This window comes from Rhinopithecus roxellana, chromosome 2, assembly GCF_007565055.1.
Source record: "Rhinopithecus roxellana isolate Shanxi Qingling chromosome 2, ASM756505v1, whole genome shotgun sequence".
Classification (NCBI taxonomy): domain Eukaryota; kingdom Metazoa; phylum Chordata; class Mammalia; order Primates; family Cercopithecidae; genus Rhinopithecus; species Rhinopithecus roxellana.
In genome coordinates, this window is record NC_044550.1 from 81,635,502 (window position 1) to 81,652,027 (window position 16,526).

A 16,526-nucleotide genomic window follows, 5' to 3' on the forward strand; every position below is an offset into this window, starting at 1 on the left:
CCGCTAGCAAGACTAATAAAGAAGAAAAGAGAGAGGAATCAAATAGATGCAATAAAAAATGATAAAGGGGATATCACCACCAACCCCACAGAAATACAAACTACCATCAGAGAATACTATAAACACCTCTACGCAAATCAACTAGAAAATCTAGAAGAAATGGATAATTTCCTGGACACTTACACTCTCCCAAGACTAAACCAGGAAGAAGTTGAATCCCTGAATAGACCAATAGCAGGCTCTGAAATTGAGGCAACAATTAATAGCCTACCCACCAAAAAAAGTCCAGGACCAGATGGATTCACAGCTGAATTCTACCAGAGGTACAAGGAGAAGCTGGTACCATTCCTTCTGAAACTATTCCAATCAATAGAAAAAGAGGGAATCCTCCCTAACTCATTGTATGAGGCCAACATCATCCTGATACCAAAGCCTGGCAGAGACACAACAAAAAAAGAGAATTTTAGACCAATATCCCTGATGAACATCGATGCAAAAATCCTCAATAAAATACTGGCAAATCGGATTCAGCAGCACATCAAAAAGCTTATCCACCATGATCAAGTGGGCTTCATCCCTGGGATGCAAGGCTGGTTCAACATTCGCAAATCAATAAACATAATCCAGCATATAAACAGAACCAAAGTCAAGAACCACATGATTATCTCAATAGATGCAGAAAAGGCTTTTGACAAAATTCAACAGCCCTTCATGCTAAAAACGCTCAATAAATTCGGTATTGATGGAACGTACCTCAAAATAATAAGAGCTATTTATGACAAACCCACAGCTAATATCATACTGAATGGGCAAAAACTGGAAAAATTCCCTTTGAAAACTGGTACAAGACAGGGATGCCCTCTCTCACCACTCCTATTCAACATAGTGTTGGAAGTTCTGGCTAGGGCAATCAGGCAAGAGAAAGAAATCAAGGGTATTCAGTTAGGAAAAGAAGTCAAATTGTCCCTGTTTGCAGATGACAGGATTGTATATTTAGAAAACCCCATCGTGTCAGCCCAAAATCTCCTTAAGCTGATAAGCAACTTCAGCAAAGTCTCAGGATACAAAATTAATGTGCAAAAATCACAAGCATTCTTATACACCAGTAACAGACAAGCAGAGAGCCAAGTCAGGAATGAATTTCCATTCACAATTGCTTCAAAGAGAATAAAATAACTAGGAATCCAACTTACAAGGGATGTCACAGACCTCTTCAAGGAGAACTACAAACCACTGCTCAGTGAAATCAAAGAGGACACAAACAAATGGAAGAGCATACCATGCTCATGGATAGGAAGAATCAATATCGTGAAAATGGCCATACTGCCCAAGGTTATTTATAGATTCAATGCCATCCCCATCAAGCTACCAATGAGTTTCTTCACAGAATTGGAAAAAACAGCTTTAAAGTTCATATGGAACCAAAAACGAGACCACATTGCCAAGACAATCCTAAGTCAAAAGGACAAAGCTGGAGGTGTCACGCTACCTGACTTCAAACTATACTACAAGGCTACAGTAACCAAAATAGCATGGTACTGGTACCAAAACAGAGCTATAGACCAATGGAACAGAACAGAGTCCTCAGAAATAATACCACACATCTACAGCCATCTGATCATTGACAAACCTGAGAGAAACAAGAAATGGGGAAAGGATTCCCTATTTAATAAACGGTGCTGGGAAAATTGGCTAGCCATAAGTAGAAAGCTGAAACTGGATCCTTTCCTTACTCCTTATGCGAAGATTAATTCAAGATGGATTAGAGACTTAAATGTTAGACCTAATACCATAAAAACCCTAGAAGAAAATCTAGGTAGTACCATTCAGGACATAGGCATGGGCAAGGACTTCATGTCTAAAACACCAAAAGCAACGGCAGCAAAAGCCAAAATTGACAAATGGGATCTCATTAAACTAAAGAGCTTCTGCACAGCAAAAGAAACTACCATCAGAGTGAACAGGCAACCTACAGAATGGGAGAAAATTTTTGCAATCTACTCATCTGACAAAGGGCTAATATTCAGAATCTACAAAGAACTCAAACAAATATACAAGAAAAAAACAAACAACCCCATCAAAAAGTGGGGAAAGGATATGAACAGACATTTCTCAAAAGAAGACATTCATACAGCCAACAGACACATGAAAAAATGCTCATCATCACTGGCCATCAGAGAAATGCAAATCAAAACCACAATGAGATACCATCTCACACCAGTTAGAATGGCAATCATTAAAAAATCAGGAAACAACAGGTGTTGGAGAGGATGTGGAGAAATAGGAACACTTTTACTCTGTTGGTGGGATTGTAAACTAGTTCAAACATTATGGAAAACAGTATGGCAATTCCTCAAGGATCTAGAACTAGATGTACCATATGACCCAGCCATCCCACTACTGGGTATATACTCAAAGGATTATAAATTATTCTACTACAAAGACACATGCACACGCATGTTTATTGCAGCACTATTCACAATAGCAAAGACTTGGAATCAACCCAAATGTCCATCTGTGACAGACTGGATTAAGAAAATGTGGCACATATACACCATGGAATACTATGCAGCCATAAAAAAGGATGAGTTTGCGTCCTTTGTAGGGACATGGATGCAGCTGGAAACCATCATTCTTAGCAAACTATCACAAGAAGAGAAAACCAAACACTGCATGTTCTCACTCATAGGTGGGAACTGAACAATGAGATCACTTGGACTCGGGAAGGGGAACATCACACACTGGGGCCTATCATGGGGAGGGGGGAGGGGGGAGGGATTGCATTGGGGAGTTATACCTGATATAAATGATGAATTGATGGGTGCTGACGAGTTGATGGGTGCAGCACACCAACATGGCACAAATATACATATGTAACAAACCTGCACGTTATGCACATGTACCCTAGAACTTAAGGTATAATAAAAAAATAAAAATTAAAAAAATCTACTCTCTTAGCAATTTTCCAGTATACAATACATTATTAATAACTATACTTATCATGCTATATAATAGATCTCCAGAGTTTATCCCATAAAACTGAAACTTTTAACCTTTAAACCATATCTCCCTATCCCCCCTCCCACCCAGCCCCTGATAACCACCATTCTGCTCTCTGCTTCTATGAGTTTGACCTTTTTAGATTCCACATATAAATGAGATAATGTGTCATTTGTTCCTTCATGCCTGGCTTACTTCACTTAACCTAATGTCCTCCAGGTTCATTTGTGTTGCTGCAAATGACAGAATTTCCTTCTTTTTTGAGACTGAATAGCATTTCATTTTGTATATATACCACCTTTTCTTTATCAGTTAATCTGTTGATTCTATATCATGGCTATTGCTGCAAGGAACACGAAAGTGTGGTCATCTCTTCAACATACTGATTTTATTTCCTTTGGATACACACCCAGAAGTAAGATTGCTGGATTTTATGATAGCCCTATTTTAAATTTTTTGAGGAATCTCCATACTGTTTTCCATCATGGCTCCAATAATTTATATTCCTACCCTCAGTGCACACAGATTCCCTTTTCTCTACATTATCACAAACACTTGTTGTCTCTTGTCTTTTTGATAGTAGTCATCCTAACATGTGTGAGGTGATATCTCATTGTGGTTTCAATTTGCATTTCCCTGCTGATGAGCTTTTTTTAATATATATCTGTTGTCCGTTTGTATGCCTTCTTTTGAGAAATGTCTATTCAGGTTCTATGACCATTTTAAATTCGGTTATTTGCTTTCTTGCTATTGCATTCTTTAAGACCCTTATATATTTTTAATATTTATCCCTTTTCAGATGTATGGTTTTGAAATATTTTCTTTCATTTTGTAGATTGTAGCTTCACTCTTGTTTGATGTGTGTGTGCACATGTGTATGTCTATTTGTCTCTTTATTTTGCTGTGCAAAACTTTTTTAGTATGACGGAATTCCATTCTTCTATTTTTGTTTTGTGTCCTGTGCTTTGGGGGTCATATTCAGAAAGCTATTGCTCAGATCAGTTTCAAGAAGCTTTTTCCACAAAACTGTTAAAAAATAACTATGACTACAGAAGTTCTTTCCAAGATGGCCGAATAGGAACAGCTCCAGTCTGCAGCTCCCAGTGTGATTGATGCAGAAGACGGTGATTTCTGCATTTCCAACTGAGGTATCCCCGTTCATCTCATTGCAACTGGTTGGACAGTGGGTGCAGCCCATGGAGGGTGAGCTGAAGAAGGGCAGGGCATAGCCTCACCCAGAATGTGCAAGGGGTCAGGGGATTTCCCTTTCCTAGCCAAGGGAAGCCGTCACAGACTGTACCTGGAAAATCGGGACACTCCCACCCAAATACTGCACTTTTCCAATGGTCTTACCAAATGGTACACCAGGAGATTATATCCCACGCCTGGCTCAGCGGGTCACATGCCCACGGAGCCTTCATAACTGCTAATGCAGCAGTCTGAGATCGACCTGCGAGACAGCAGCCTGGCAGAGGGAAGGGCATCCACCATTGCTGAGGTTTAAGTAGGTAAGCAAAGCAGCTGGGAAGCTCGAACTGGGCAGAACCCGCTGCATCTCTGCAAGACCTGCTACCTCTGTAAACCCCACCTCTGGGGGCAGGGCATAGCTGAACAGAAGGCAGCAGAAACTTCTGCAGACTTAAACATCCCTGTCTGACAGCTCTGAAGACAGCAGTGGTTCTCCCAGCATGGTGTTTGAGCTCTGAGAACGAAAAGACTGCCTCCTCAAGTGGGTCCCTGGCTCCCATGTAACCTAACTGGGATACACCACCCAGTAGGGACTGACTGAGACCTCATACAGGTGGGTACCCCTATGGGACAAAGCTTCCAGGGGAAGGATCAGGCAGCAATATTTGCTGTTCTGCAATATTTGCTGTTCTGCAGCCTCTACCATGATACCCAGGCAAACAAGGTCTGGAGTGGACCTCTAGCAAACTCCAAAGGACCCGCAGCTAAGGGACCTGGCTCTTAGAAGGAAAACTAACAAACAGAAAGGAATAGCATCAACATCAACAAAAAGGATATCCACACCAAAACATCATCAGTAGGTTACCAACATCAAAGACCAAAGGTAGATAAAACCATAAAGATGGGGAGAAACCAGAGCAGAAAAACTGAAAATTCCAGAAACCAGAGTGCCTTTTCTCCTCCATAGGATCACAGCTCCTTGTCAGCAATGGAACAAAGATGAACAGAGAATGACTTTGACAAGCTGACAGAAGTAGGCTTCAGAAGGTCAGTAATAACAAATTTCTCCAAGCTAAAGAAGGATGTTTGAATCCATCGCAAGGAAGCTAAAAACCTTGAAAAAAGATTAGATGAATGACTAACTAGAATAAACAGTGTAGAGAAGACCTTACATGACCTGTTGGAGCTGAAAACCATGGTATGAGAAATTCGTGATGCATGCACAAGCTTCAATAGCTGATTAGACCATGTGGAAAAATGAGTATCAGTGATTGAAGATCAAATTAATGAAATAAAGCAAGAAAACAAGATTAGAGACAAAAGAGTAAAAAGAAATAAACAAAGCCTCCAAGAAAGATGGGACTATGTGAAAAGGCGAAATCTATGTTTGATTGGTGTACTTGAAAGGGATGAGGAGAATGGAACCAAGTTGGAAAACACTCTTCAGGATATTATCCAGGAGAATTTCCCCAACCTAGCAAGACAGGCCAACATTCAAATCAGGACATACGGAGAACACCACAAAGATACTCCTCAAGAAGAGCAACCCCAAGACACATAATTGTCAGATTCTCCAAGGCTGAAATGAGGAAAAAATGTTAAGGACAGTCAGAGAGAAAGGTTGGGTTACCCACAAAGGGAAGCCCATTAGATTAACAGCAGATCTCTTGGCAGAAACTCTAGAAGCCAGAAGAAAGTGAGGGCCAATATTCAACATTCTTAAAGAAAAGAATTTTCAACCCAGAATTTCATATCCAGCCAAACTAAACTTCATAAGTGAAGGAGAAATAAAATCCTTTACAGACAAGCAAATGCTGAGAGATTTTGTCACCACCAGGCCTGTCTTATAAGAGCTCCTGAAGGAAGCACTAAACATAGAAAGGAACAACTGGTACCAGCCACTGCAAAAACATGCCAAATAGTAAAGACCACTGATGCTAGGAAGAAATTCCATCAAAGAACAGGCAAAATAACCACCTAACATCATAATAACAGGATCAAATTCACACATAACAATATTAACCTTAAGTGTAAATGGACTGAATGCCCCAATTAAAAGACACAGACTGGCAAATTGGATCAAGAGTCAAGACCCATCAGTGTCTGTATTCAGGAGACCCAGCTCACATGCAGAGACACATATAGGCTCAAAATAAAGGGATGGAGGAAGATCTACCAAGCAAATGGAAAGCAAAAAAAAAAAAAAAAAAAGCAGGGGTTGCAATCCTAGTCTCCGATAAAACAGACTTTAAACCAACAAAGATCAAGAGAGACAAAGAAGGCTATTATATAATGTGAAAGGGATCAATTCAACAAGAAGAGCTAACTATCCTAAATATATATGCACCCAATACAGGAGCACCCAGATTCATAAAGCAAGTCCTTAGAGCCCTACAAAGAGACTTAGACTCCCACACAATAATAATGGGAGACTTTAACACCCCAATGTCAATATTAGACAGATCAATGAGACAGAAGGTTAACAAGCATATCCAGGACTTGAACTCAGCTCTGCATCAAGCTGACCTAATAGATATCTACAGAACTCTCCACCCCAAACCAACAGAATATACATTCTTCTCAGCACCACACACACTTATTCCAAAACTGACTACATAGTTGGAAGTAAAGCACTCCTCAGCAAATGTAAAATAACAGATATCACAACAAACTGTCTCTCAGACCACAGTGCAATCAAGTTAGAACTCAGGATTAAGACACTCACTCAAAACCACACAATCACATGGAAACTGAACAATCTGCTTCTGAATGACTACTGGGTAAATAATGAAATGAAGGCAGAAATAAAGATGTTCATTGAAACCAATGAGAACAAAGACACAATATACCAGAATCTCCGGGACACATTTAAAGCAATGTGTAGAGAGAAATTTAGAGCACTAAATGCCCACAAAAGAAAGCAGGAAAGATCTAAAATGGACATCCTACTATCACAATTAAAAGAACTAGAGAAGCAAGAGCAAACAAATTCAAAATCTAGCAAAAGACAAGAAATAGCCAAGATCAGAGCACAACTGAAGGAGATAGAGACCCAAAAAAACCCTTCAAAAAATCAATGAATCCAGGGGCTGGTTTTTTGAAAAGATCACCCAAACTGATAGACCGCTAGCAAGACTAATAAAGAAGAAAAGAGACAAGAATCAAATAGTTGCAACAAAAAATGATAAAGGGGATGATATCACCACTGATCCCACAGAAATACAAACTACAAAAAGACAATACTATAAACACCTCTATGCAAATAAACTAGAAAATCTAGAAGAAAGGGATAAATTCCTGGACACATGCATCCTTCCAAGACAAAACCAGGAAGAAGGTGAATCTCTGAATAGACCAATAACAGGCTCTGAAATTGAGGCAATAATTAACAGCCTACCAACCAAAAAAAGTCCAGGACCAGACAGATTCACAGCTGAATTCTACCAGAGGTACAAAGCGGAGCTGGTAGCATTCCTTCTGAAACTATTCCCATCAATAGAAAAAGAGGGAATCCTCCCTAACTCATTTTATGAGGCCAGCATCATCCTGATACCAAAGCCTGGCAGAGACACAAGAAAAAAAGAAAACTAGACCAATATTCCTGATGAACATCGATGCAAAAATCCTCAATGAAACTGGCAAACGGAGTCCAGCAGCACATCAAAAAGCTTATCCACCACAATCAAGTCAGCTTCATCCCTGGGAGGCAAGACTGAGTCAACATACGCAAATCAATAAACAGAATCTATCTGGTAAACAGAACCAATGACAAAAACCACATGATTATCTCAATAGATGCAGAAAAGGCTGACAAAATTCAACAGCCCTTCATGCTAAAAACTCTCAATAAACTACATATTGATGGAACATATCTCAAAATAATAAGAGCTATTTATGACAAACTGACAGCCAATATCACACTGAATGGGCAAAAACTGGAAACATTTCCTTTGAAAACTGGTACAAGACAGGATGCCCTCTCTCACCACTCCTATTCAACATATTGTTGAAAGTTCTGGCCAGGGCAATCAGGCAAGAGAAAGAAATAAAGGGTGTTCAATTAGGAAAAGAGGAAGTCCAACTGTCCCTGTTTGCAGATGACATGATTATATATTTAGAAAACCCCATCATCTCAGCCCAAAATCTCCTTAAGCTGATAAGCAACTACAACAAAGCCTCAGGATACAAAATCAATGTGCAAAAATCACAAGCATTCTTATACACCAATAACGGACAGAGAGCCAAATCATGAGTGAATTCCCATTCACAATTTCAACAAAGAGATAAAATACCTAGGAATTGAACTTACAAGGGATGTGAAGGACCTCTTCAATAAGAACTACAAACCAGTGCTCAACCAAATAAGAGGACATAAACAGATGGAAGAACATTCCATGCTCATGGATAGGAAGAACCAATATCATGAAAATGGTCATATGGCCCAAGGTAATTTATAGATTCAATGCCATTCCCATCAAGCTACCAATGACTTTCTTCACAGTATTGGAAAAAACTACTTTAAAGTTCATATGGAACCAAAAAAGAGCCTGAATTACCAAGACAATCCTAAGCAAAAAGAACAAAGCTGGAGGCATCATGCTACCTGAATTCAAACTATACTACAAGGCGACAGTAGCAAAAACAGCATGGTACTGGTACTAAAACAGAGATATAGACCAATAGAACAGAAAAGAGGCCTTGGAAATAATACCACACGTCTACAATCATTTGACCTTTGACAAACCTGACAAAAACAAGAAATGGGGAAAGGATTCCCTATTTAATAAATGATGCTGGGAAAACTGGCTAGCCATATGTAGAAAGCTGAAACTGGATCCCTTCCTTACACCTTATGCAAAAATGAATTCAAAATGGAATAAAGACTTAAATGTTAGACCTAAAACCTAGGTCTAACATTTTATGCAATGTTAGGCATAAAATTCCTAGGAGAAAACCTAGGCAATACCTTTCAGGACATAGGCATGGGCAAAGACTTCATGACTAAAACACCAAAAGCAATGGCAACAAAAGCCAAAATTGACAAATGGGATCTAATTAAACTGAGGAGCTTCTGCACAGCAAAAGAAACTACCATCAGAGTGAATAGGCAACCTACAGAATGGGAGAAAATTTTTGCAATCTACCCACCTGACAAAGGGCTAATATCAAGAATCTACAAAGAACTTAAACAAATTTACAAGAAAATAAACAAACAACCCCATCAAAAAGTGGGCAAATGATATGAACAGACACTTCTCAAAAGAAGACATTAATGCAGCCAACAGACACATGAAAAAATGCTCTTCATCACTGGTCATCAGAGAAATGCAAATCAAAACCACAATGAGATACCATTTCATACCAGTTTGAATGGCGATCATTAAAAAGTCAGGAAACAACATGTGCTGGAGAGGATGTGGAGAAATAGGAACACTTTTACACTGTTGGTGGGAGTGTACACTAGTTCAACCATTTTGGAAGACTGTATGGTGATTCCTCCGGGATCTGGAACCAGAAATACCATTTGACCCAGCCATCCCACTACTGGGTATACACCCAAAGGATTACAAATCATGCTACTGTAAAGACACATGCACACATATGTTTATTCCGGCACTATTCACAATAGCAAAGACTTGGAACCAACCCAAATGTCCATCAATGATAGACTGCATTAAGAAAATGTGGCACATATACACCATGGAATACTATGCAGCCATAAAAAACGATGAGTTCATGTCCTTTGCAGGGACATGGATGAAGCCGGAAACCATCATTCTGAGCAAACTATCACAAGGACAGAAAACTAAACACCACATGTTCTCACTCATGGGTGGAAATTGAACAATGAGAACACTTGCACAAGGTAGGTAACATCACACATGGGGGCCTGTCATGTGGTGGGGAACAGGGGGATGGGTACATTTGGAAAAATACCTAATGTAAATGATGACTTAATGGGTGCAGCAAACCAACAAGGCACATGTATGCCTATGTAATAAACCTGCACGTTGTGCACATGTACCCTAGAACTTAAAGTAAAATTAAAAAATAAATAAGTAACTATAGCTACAATCATTTGTTAAGAGATACAGTTTACAAAAGGATGTAAATTATGACATCAGCTACATTAAGTATAAGTGAGGGAAGTAAAAATGTAGAGTTTTTGTAGGCAAAGTTAACTGGTTATCAGCTTAAAATCATCTGTTATAACTATAAGATGTTTCATGCAAGTCTAGTGGTAACTACAAAGCAAAAACCTACAGTAGATACACAAAATATAAAAATGAATATTCAAAACACACCACCATAGAAACTCATCACCATCAAACCATGAAGAAAAACAGCAAGAAAGGAAAAAAATGAACAAAAGATCTATAAAGCAACCAAAAAAAGAGTAACAAAATGGCAGTAGTATATCATTACCTATAAATAATTACTTTAAATGTAAATGGATTATATTCTTCAATCAGAAGCTGTAGAGTGGCTGAATAGATTTTTTAGAGACCAGGGCACAACTACATGCTGCCTACAAGAAACTTACTCCACCTTCATGGACACAAATAGACTAAAAGTGAAGAGATGGAAAAGGATATTCTACTGAATGGAAACCAAAAGAGATCAGGAGTAGCTATACTTAGACAAAATATTATTTAAGTCAAAAACTATAATAAGAGGCAAAGAAGGTTATTATGTAATGATAAAGGGGTCAGTTCATCAAAAGGACATAAGAATTATAAATATATACACCCAGTATCAGCACACCTACATATATAAAGCAAATATTAAATGATCTGAGGGGAGAGAGAGACTACAATACAATAATAGTAGGGTACATCAATACTTTACTTTCACTATAGACAGATCATTCAGACAGTAATCAATAAGAAAACTTTGGACTTGAACTACACTTTAAACCAAATAAACCTAACAGACATATGTAGAACATTCCATCTGAAAGCAACATAATACACATTCTTCTCACATGCACATAAAACATTCTTCAGGATAATTTGTTAGGTCATAAAACAAATCTTAACAAATGTAATAAGATTCAAATTGTAGGAAGTATCTTTTTTCACCACAATGGTATAAAACTAGAGATCAATAAATAGCATAACAATCTCAAAAATGTATAAATATGTAGAAATTTAAAAACATGATCATGAATAACCAATAGGTCAAAGGAGAAATTAAAAGGTAAATTTTAAAATATCCTCACACAAACAAAAATAAAAACACAACATCCCAAAACTTCTGGGATGCAGCCAAAGCAGTTTAAAAGGTAAGTTTATAGCAAAAAACACCTACATCAAAAAAGAAGAAAGATCTCAAATAAACAACCTCACATTATACATCATGGAACTAGGGAAAAAAACACTAAGTGCAAAGTCAGCAGAAAAAAGGAAATAATAAAAGTCAGAACAGAAATAAATGACATAAAGACTAAAAAAGAATCAATAAAACTACAAAAATTCTTTTTAAAACTTTGTTACACTAAAAGAAAGAAAGAAAGAAAGACTCAAATAAATAAAATCAGAAATGAAAGAGGCAACACTACAACTCATACCACAGAAATACAAAGGATCATAAGAAACTATTATGAATAATTCTGTGTCAACACATTAACTAACATAGAAGAAATGGATAAATTCCTAGAAATATATAACCTACCAAGACTGAACCATAAAGAAACAGAAAATCTGAATAGAGCAATAACAAGTAGAAAGCTTGAATCACTAACAAAAAAACCCAGAACCAGATAGCCTCATGGCAAATTCTTCCAAACATTTAAAGAAAAACTAATAAAGTTTCTTCTTAAACTCCCTTTAAAACTTGAAAAGGTGGGAACACTTCCAAATACGTTTTATGAGACCAGTTTCACCCTGATGCCAAAGCCAGAAAAGGGCATTGCAAGAAAAGAAAATCACAGACCAAATATCCCTGATAAACACAGATGCAAAAATCCTCATAAGAATACTAGCAAACCAAGTTCAATAGCACATTTAAAAAGTAATATTTCACGATCAAGTAAGATTTATTCCCATCCTAACAAGGATGATTGAACATACTCAAGTCAATAAATGTGATACACCGCATTAACAGAATAAAATACAAAAATTATATGATTATCTCAGCCATGCAGAGAAAGCATTTGACAAAATTCATAATCCTTTTATGTTAAAAACTGTCAGTAAGTTATGTGTAGAAGGAAGGTACCTCAATATAATAAAAGACATATAGGACAAGCCCACAGCTAACATCACCCTCAATGGTGAAAAGCTGAAAGCTTTTCCAGTAAGATCAGAAAAAGACAAAGTTGCCAACTTTCAGCACTTCTATTCAATATTTTATCATTTAAACTGTTTATGAAAGATGGCTATTAATTCAATGTTCAGCAAACTGTAGTAAGTCCTAACCAAGGTGTAAGGCACTATTATAATAAATAAGAATACAGTAATAATAAGAAATACATGCCGCTCCAGCCTTTATAAAACATGTAGTTCAAAGTAGAAGAAAGGACTTTTAATTAGTTATTAGGCAAATAGGACAATGAAACAAAAGACATAGCTCAGAAACAAATATATACTTCCCTCACTGACCGCCGACCACCTGCCTCACCAAACGCACTGCCTTGTTGCCGCCCGGCAGAAATGCTTCGTTTACCTACAGTCTTTCGCCAGATGAGACCGGTGTCCAGGGTACTGGCTCCTCATCTCACTTGGGCTTATGCCAAAGATAATTTTGGTGCAGATGCCTGAGTCTTAATGCTTCAAGGTATAGACCTTTTAGCCAATGCTGTAGCTGTTACAATGGGGCCAAAGGGAAGAACAGTGATTATTGAGCAGAGCTGGGGAAGTCCTAAAGTAACAAAAGATGGTGTGACTGTTGCAAAGCAGTCACAAAAGATAGTGTGACTTAAAGGATAAATACAAAAATACTGGAGCTAAACTTGTTCAAGATGTTGCCAATAGCACAAATAAAGAAGCTGTGGATGGCACTACCACTGTTACTGCACTGGCACACTCTATTGCCAAGGAAGGCTTAGAGAAGATTAGCAAAGGTGCTAATCCAGTGGAAATCAGGAGAGGTGTGATGTTAGCTGTTGATGCTATAAGAGCTGAACTTAAAAACCAGTCTAAACCTGCACGGATTGCTACAATTTCTATGAATGGAGACAAAGAAATTGGCAATATCATCTCTGATGCAATGAAAAACGTTGGAAGAAAGGGTATCATCACAGTAAAGAATGGAAAAACGCTGAATGATGAATTAGAAATTATTGCAGGCATGAAGGTTGATTGAGGATATATTTCTCCATACTTAACTAATACATCAAAAGATCAGAAATGTGAATTCCAGGATGCCTATATTCTGCTGAGTGAAAAGAAAATTTCTAGTGTCCAGTCCATTGTACCTGCTCTTGAAATTGCCAGTGCTCACTGTAAGCCTTTGGTCATAATCACTGAAGACGTTAATGGAGAAGCTCTAAGTACACTCGTCTTGAATAGGTTAAAAGTTGGTCTTCAGGTTGTGGCAGTCATGGCTCTAGGGTTTGGTGGCAATAGAAACAACCAGCTTAAAGATATGGCTATTGCTACTGGTGGTGCAGTGTTTGGAGAAGAGGGGTTGACCCTAAATCTTGAAGACGTTCAGCCTCATGAGTTAGGAAAAGTTGGAGAGGTCATTGTGACCAAAGACGATGTCATGCTCTTAAAAGGAAAAGGTGACAAGGCTCAAATTCAAAAATGTGTTCAAAAAATCATTGAGCAGTTAGATGTCACAACTAGTGAATATGAAAAAGAAAACCTGAATGAACCGCTGGCAAAACTTTCAGATGGAGTAGCTGTGCTGAAGGTTGGTGAGACAAGTGATGCTGAAGTGAATGAAAAGAAAGATGGAGTTACAGATGCCCTTAATGCGACAAGAGCAGTTGTTGAAGAAGGCATTGTTTTGGGAGGGGGTTGTGCCCTGCTTTGGTGCAATTCAGCCTTGGACTCATTGACTCCAGCTAATGAAGATCAAAATATTGGTATAGAAATTATCAAAAGAACACTCAAAATTCTAGCAATGACCATTGCTAAGAAAGCAGGTGTTGAAGTATCTTTGATAGTTGAGAAAATTATGCAAAGTTCCTCAGAAGTTGGTTATGATGCTATGGTCGGAGATTTTGTGAATATGCTGGAAAAAGGAATTACTGACCCAACAAAGGTTGTGAGAATTGCTTTATTGGATGCTTCTGGTGTGGCCTCTCTGTTAATTACAGCAGAAGTTGTAGTCACAGAAATTCCTAAAGAAGAGAAGGATTCTGGAATGCATGCAATGGATGGAATGGGAGGTGGTATGGGAGGTGGCATGTCCTAACTCCTAGAGCAGTGCTTTATCTTTATTAATAAACTGTGACAGGAAGCCCAAGGAAGTGTTCCTCACCAATAACTTCAGAGAAGACACTTGGAGAAAATGAAGAAAAGGCTGGCTGATGTTAAAGAAATCACAAAAACCATCAGGTACTGGTTTCAGTTGACAAAATATATAATGGTTTACTGCTGTCATTGTCCATGCCCACAGATAATTTAGTTTGTATTTTTGAATAAAAAGACATTTATACATTCCTGATACTGGGTAAAAGAGCCATGTACTAATGTACTGCTTTCAACTTAAATCACTGAGGCATTTTTACTACTGTTCTGTTAAAAATGAGGATTTTAGTGCTTGCCACTACCAGATGAGAAGTTAAGCAGCCATTCTGTGGAGAGTGAGAATAATTGTGTACAAAGTAGAGAAATATCCAATTATGTGACTATCTTTGTGTAACAAAAATTTGTTTAAAGTTAAAAAAAAGAAACAAATATATACCTGATTTATGATAAAATTAACACATGGTAAGGATGGTCTTTTCAATAAACTGGATATTAAAGATACATATCTTGATGTACTCATAACATACACAAAAATCACTTTTACATGAATAGTATAAAACAATAAGCTTCTAGGAAAAAAAACAAGAGAATAAAGTCATGATTTGGGGGTAGATAACAATTTCTTAAATAAGACAGAAAATCCACAAAGAAAAATCTTGACAAATTACACCTTATTAAAATTGAGAACTTCTGTTCTTCAGAAGGTTCTGTCAAAGGTAAGCCAAAGACTAGGATATGGTATTTGCAATGCACACATATTCAACAACAGACAAATATACAAAATATATTACAAAAAGAATATAAAACAAACCTCTAACATATCAATGGAGTGTGGTGGGGGAGGCAGCCCAATAACAAAGTGAGCAAAGACTTGAACAGGAATTTTACAAAAGAAGATATATAAATGGCTGATATATAAATAGCCAATAAAAAGACATTCATCCTCATTAGTCACCATTATGGAGATGCAATTTATAAAAACACAATGAAGATACTACTATACACACATCAGAATGAATAAATAAAATATTGGAAATACCAAATGTTGACAAGAATGCAAAGTCATTAAAATTTTCATACACTCATGGTGGGAGTTTATTTTTTATTTATTTAATTTTTAATTTTTAATTTCTGTAGACACATAGTGGGTATATATATTCATGGGGCTGGTGGGAGTTTAAATTACTAGAACCCATTTAGGAAACTGCCTGACAGTGTCTACTAACACTGAACATATGCCTACCCATGACCCTGCAAATTTACTCCCAGAAATACACCTAATAGAAATACATAAATCTTTCAGAAATAAAAGCAGATACAAGCATAAAAGAATGTTCATTACAGCAGCAGCAGTCATGATAGCCAGAAATTATAAATGACAATGAAGATTAGAATGGATTAAACACATCGCGGTATACTCATTCAAAGAAACAGGAAAGAAAGACCACTGCCATTCACACCATGAATTTTACAAACATAATATTGAGTCAAAGAAGATCCCAAGAAATACAGACTGTATGGTTTCATTTAAGTGAAGTTCAACAAAATACAAACTAATCTGTGGCGCTAGAAGTCAAGATATTGGTTATCTTGAAGGAGCTTATTACTGGAAGAGGGAACAAAGGGGTTTTTGGAGTGCTGGTAATATTATATTTTTTTATCTGCATAGGTGATAACATGTGTGTGCACATTTTGTGAAAATTCATCTCTCTCTCTCTCTCTCTCTCTCTCTCTCTCTCTCTCTATATATATATATATATATATACACACACTCATGATTTGTTCACATTTTTGTGTGATGCTGTACTTCAATTAAAAGTTTATTTAAATGAAAAGAAAATTAGAAGTTTGATGAGAGCTTTGGAAATTAACAGGATGATATGCAAGTATATCACAGAAGACAGATAAAGTCAGGAG

At 37.4% G+C, this 16,526-nt stretch overlaps 1 pseudogene; it reads left to right on the forward strand.

The window, feature by feature from the left end:
- The first annotated feature begins 12,842 nt into the window (after positions 1-12,842).
- LOC104660919 lies at positions 12,843-15,023 on the forward strand (annotated as a pseudogene).
- Positions 15,024-16,526: the final 1,503 nt, after the last annotated feature.